Raw genomic sequence first — 5,725 nt, 5'->3', positions numbered from 1 at the left:
CCCCCATTGGGCATTCCTGCATGGAGCCTGCTTCTCCCTCTCTCTCTCTCTGTGTCTCTCATGAATAAATAAATTTTAAAAACCTTTAAAAAAAAGATTCTTAGCTAATTTAATAACAGTGGTCAAACACCTCTGATTAATCAACCTGTGTTGGCTTGGACGGGTTTGTGTTTTTTGGTAGTTTTATCAAGATTCATGAACTAGTCAAATTTTTATTATCTACCTTCATGAAGACCTAGAAGAGATGCTTACCAAATAGATGACTAAAAGCGGGAGGGATCAATTACAGATTGGATGATAGAATCAAGATCTCCACAGACTACATGATAGACTCTCAAAAGATAAAATTTGTTCTAGATTAGTAAGTTTACTTAAGCTTAAAAGATCAGCCTCACAAATAGAAGTCGAAGGAGACCTAGCATAGGAAAGAAACTTCTTTAAAAAAGCAAAGGTTTGTGTTTTTTTAAGAATTTGTTTTTAAGTAATCTTCACACCCAACATGGGGCTCGAACCCACAACCGCGAGATCAAGAGTCACATGCTCCACTGACTGAGCCAGCCAGGTACCCCAAAGCAAAGGGTTTTGTTGATTTTAAGCGTATGTTACTTAATAGTAAGAAAAGGCAAGTACAACCTTAGGTTCTATTAATAAAAGGACAGCAAAAGAAAGACCGAGCCAAGTGTTTTCTCTAATGATCAGACCACACTCATTCCTGACTACTTATTACCACGGATCAGGACATCAGTCTAGAAGTTATTGGGATCCAAAGATGGATCAGTCTGAGTCACTTAAGGATGTTTATTCATAAGATAAGTCTGTACTTTAATAACTATAGTGGAAGGTAGGAATTGAGGTATCGTAAGAGAAGCACAGATAAAGTTATGTGTAAATTTGGAGGAGCCAGAGATTACTTCTAGGAGTGGGGATCAAGAAATGCTCACTGAACAGAGGGAATAGTTGGAGCAAAGAATACAGTCAAATCTCTTGTGTTGTGGAGGAGTCTTGTAGAGATCTCGGTGTCTGTGGCCAGAGGTATTTGGTATGGTTGCAGAGGACCAACTTGAAGTGTCAGATGCAAAACAAACCTAATTTGAAATCCCAAGGACAGAAATGGTACAAAAAGATAAGTCTGATGAACTCTATCAAGAGTAATAGTATGAAAGAAGATGAGAAAGGTAAATTGGAACCAGATCATTGTGCTTCATTAATATCGATGGGAAAGGACTTCAAGTCTTCAATTTTTTTTTTATTATTGATTTATGATAGTCATACAGAGAGAGAGATAGAGAGGCAGAGACAAGGCAGAGACATAGGCAGAGGGAGAAGCAGGCCCCATGCACCGGGAGCCCGACGTGGGATTCGATCCCGGGTCTCCAGGATCGCGCCCTGGGCCAAAGGCAGGCGCCAAACCGCTGCGCCACCCAGGGATCCCCGACTTCAAGTCTTCAAAGAGGTCCTCTCTCAAACAGGAGTTGCAATTCCCAACCTGGCCTCTCTGTTCTCTGACCTTCACAGTCTTAACTCTGGATTATTATTCTCCAGCTCATGCTACTGGCTGTCTGATGCCTCCTGTTACACAGAACTATGTATGACTCTGATTTCCCTTATCTCTGCTTTTGCATCACATCTATACTCTATCCAAAACCCAATCCCAATACATTTATGTCTTATTAATTCTTGTAGTGACGCCAAGCAAAGATGTTTGCATTTCACAGAACCTACAGAAAAGTGACACAACCACAGAAGTGATTAAAACAATTTATCAGCCACAAAAGGTAGATAGAATGGAAAGAAGATTATAGCAGAAAAAGAGGTAATGAAAGGCAGATTTAGGATTGTTCTTAGAGAAATATGGAGGAGAGAGCACTGTTAACAGATACACATAGTCCCCTCTATTTTTTTTTTTTCATTAAACTTTTGTTTTAATGGGTTTCAAAATTCTGTGACAGATTTTTGGTCAAGTTGTTTCCATTAAAAAAGTACTGATTTTAGGGATCCCTGGGTGGCTCAGTGGTTTAGCGCCTGCCTTTGGCCCGGGGCGTGATCCTGGAGTCCCAGGATCGACTCCCACATCGGGCTCCCTGCATGGAGCCTGCTTCTCCCTCTGCCTGTATCTCTGCTTCTCTTTCACTCTGTGTCTCTCATGAATAAATAAATAAAATCTTTATAAAAATACTGATTTTAAAAACTAATAATTTAAAACTGCCACACATGCACACACACACACACACACACACACACACAAAACAAATGGTCCACAAAACATTCTCCTTTCCTTCTGAAGGTTTTATGATGCATTGTCATGGTTAACCAGTCTTTTACTATTAAATGTAAATGGCCAATTGACACGAACAGTTCTGAGACCGTTCTTCCACCACTGAATCAGACTGGGGTGGCAGGTATTGGGGATAATATTCATCTAGCCTTCTGAGCTTTCTGGGCAGACTTGATGACTTTGCCAGCTCCAGCTGCCTTCTTGTCCACCACTTTGATGACACCCACAGCGACCGTCTGTCTCATGTCACGAATAGCAAAATGGCCCAGAGGAGGAGAGTCAGAGAAGCTCTCAACACACATAGGTTTTCCAGGAACCATATCAACAATGGCAGCATCCTTAGATTTCAAGAACTTGGGACCATCTTCCAGCTTTTTTTCCAGAATGACCATCTATCTTCTCCTTCAGCTCAGCAAACTTGCAAGCAATGTGAGCTGTGTGACAATCCAGCATAGGTGAACATCCAGCACTGATTTGGCCTGGATGGTTCAGGATAATCACCTGAGCCGTGAAGCCAGCTGCTTCCATTGGTGGATCATTTTTGCTGTTACCAGCCATGTTGCCATGACGAACATCTTTGACAGATACCTTCTTGACATTGAAGCCCACATTGTCCCCAGGAAGAGCCTCACTCAAAGCTTCATGGTGCATTTCAATGGACTTTACTTCAGTTGTAACATTGACTGGAGCAAAGGTGACCACCATGCCAGGCTTAAGTACCCAAGTCTCCACTCGGCCCACTGGGACAGTACCAATACCACTAATTTTGTAGACATCCTGGAGAGGCAGACATGAGGGCTTATCAGTTGAATGAGTTGGTGGCCGAATGCAAACCAGAGCTTCAAGCAGTGTGGTTCCACTGGCACTCCCAACTTTACGGGGGATTTTCCATTCCTTGAGCCAAGGCATGTTAGCACTTGGCTCCAGCATGTTGTCACCATTCCAACCAGAAATTGGCACAAATGCTACTGTGTCAGGGTTGTAGCCAGTTTTCTTAGTGTAGGTGCTAACTTCCTTAACGATTTCCTCGTATCTCTTCTGGCTGTAGGGTGGTTCAGTGGAATCCATTTTGTTAACACCAACAATTAGTTGTTTTACACCCAGTGTATAAGCCAGAAGGGCATGCTCACAGGTCTGCCCATTCTTGGAGATACCTGCTTCCAGTTCACCAACACCAGCAGCAACAATCAGGACAGCACAGTCAGCCTGAGATGTGCCTGTAATCATGTTTTTGATAAAGTCTCTGTGTCCTGGGGCATCAGTGATGGTCACATAATACCTGCTGGTCTCGAATTTCCACAGGGAGATATCAATGGTCATATCACGTTCATGTTCAGCTTTAAGTTTATCCAAGACCCAGCCTACTTGAAGGAGCCTTTCCCATCTCAGAAGCCTCCTTCTCAAATTTTTCAATAGTTCTTCTGTCGATGCCACCACATTTGTAGATCAGATGGCCAGTAGTGGTAGCCTTATCTGAATCTACGTGTCCAATGACGACTGTGTTTGTTTGTTTGTTTGTTTGTTTTTCAATGACGATGTTGATGTGAGTCTTTTCTTTTCCCATTTTGGTTTTGGTTTAGTGGTGGTTTTCATGACACCTGTGTTCTGGCGGCAAACCCGTTGCCAAAAAAAAAAAAAAAAAAAAAAAGAAAAGAAAAGAAAGAAAGAAAAGCCACACAGTCCCCTCTAAAGCAGTATATCACTAGGGTAATACTGTACATACACTTGCTCTCTTTAGGAACCAGACAAGAATGATCACCATCTTTACAACAAATTAACTCTATGAGAATTTAGCCTACACAAGCACTCAGTGGAAAACAATTAGAAGATTAAAAATAGAAAAGGAAGAGGCACAACTGTCTTTCTTTCCAGAAGATATGAAAAAAAAACCTCCAAAATTGAAAGTAAAATGAAACAATTCAATCTAACTGTATATCAAATTGGCAATACAACCATAAGGAGGAAAAAATTATTTCAATTGTCTTTAGAAGATAGGACTCTGTATAGTCTTAAGGCAATATAACATATTTTTTATTTTTCTTAATTTTTAATTTTAATTTTTAATTTTTTTCATATATTTTTAAAAGGAAAATCCTGTACCCTACTTAGTAGCAACTTTAGTATTGAGATCATAATTTTGAAGCCATTTCATCTACATCACAGCATAAAAAAGAGTTATATTCACATGATTGGAGCCCAGTATTTTTTACATGAAAGAAGGGATGCAAATACAAGAATCAAAGAAATTGAGAGCTTATGTCATTCGGGGAAAACTAGGAAGGGAACTTCATCAATTTGGTAAGGAGCACACCCAAAACAACAATAGTAACAACAGTTAATATCACTTTAATGGTGAACTATTGAATGCTTCTCCACTAAGTTGGGAGCAAGATAATGATATCTATTCTTACCACTTCTATTCACGTTGTACTAAAGAACCTAGCTAGTGCAATAAAACAGTAAAAGGAAATAGAAGACATACAACTGGAAAAGAAGAAATAAAATTCATCTTATTCACAAATGATTTGATTTGATGGTTGGAAAATCCAGCTGAGTCTACAGTTGTTTCTAGAATAATAAGTTGAATTTAGCAATGGTATCTAGATACAAGGTCAATAGGAAATATATTTTTTGCATATTAGCAATAGTCAACTAGAAAATAAAAATGTTAAAACTACATTTATAAGAGCACAGAATTGCATTAGATACTCCAGAATGAATTCAAAGATAGGCAAGACTTCTACATTTGTGGTTTTGAGAACTATAAAACATTGCTAAGAGAAGTTGAAGACCTAATTAAATAGAGAGATATATGTTATTTCAGGAATTGGAAAACTCGGTATTGTTAAGACATCTAGTTTCCCCAACATGATCAATAAAGGTAAGACAATTCTGTAAAAATCTTAGCAGATTTTTAAAAATTGAAACTCATAGCTGATTTCAAAAATTATGTGAAAAAAAGTAAAAGGTCTGTGATAGTCAATCTTAAAGAAGAATGGCTTTGAAGGACTAGATGTCAAGAATTAATCTCAAACAATCTAAAAGAGTAATTAAGACACTTTACTATTGACATAAGGACAGATAGTTCAATGAGTCCAGAAATAGAACCATGCATGTATGGTTACTTGGTGTATAAGAAAAGCACCAAAGCAATTCATTGGGAAAGGATGAATTTTTTCAATGAATGGTATTGGAACAATTTAATATTGATATGGAATAAAGACCTTCATAATATGCTTCATCTTTTTTTTTTTTTAATATGCTTCATCTTATAACACGCACAATTATTAGAGATTAAATAATAGATTTAAATGTGAAATATTAAACTATTATACTTATAGAAAAGTATAAGTATACTTTTATATTTCATGAAATTAGGGTAGGTAAAAAATTCATAATTAGGACACAAATGAATTAACCATTAAAAAAAGTTCACAAATCAGACTTCAT

General features: G+C 38.1%; 1 pseudogene; it reads right to left on the bottom strand.

Annotated features, from left to right (window-relative positions):
* Window positions 1-2,312: 2,312 nt before the first annotated feature.
* On the bottom strand, window positions 2,313-3,839 carry LOC140596751 (elongation factor 1-alpha 1 pseudogene; annotated as a pseudogene).
* Window positions 3,840-5,725: the final 1,886 nt, after the last annotated feature.

Source organism: Vulpes vulpes, chromosome 2, assembly GCF_048418805.1.
Source record: "Vulpes vulpes isolate BD-2025 chromosome 2, VulVul3, whole genome shotgun sequence".
Taxonomy (NCBI): Eukaryota; Metazoa; Chordata; class Mammalia; order Carnivora; family Canidae; genus Vulpes; species Vulpes vulpes.
Note: the sequence above shows the minus strand (reverse complement) of the source record. Positions and strands in the feature narration are given on the sequence as shown.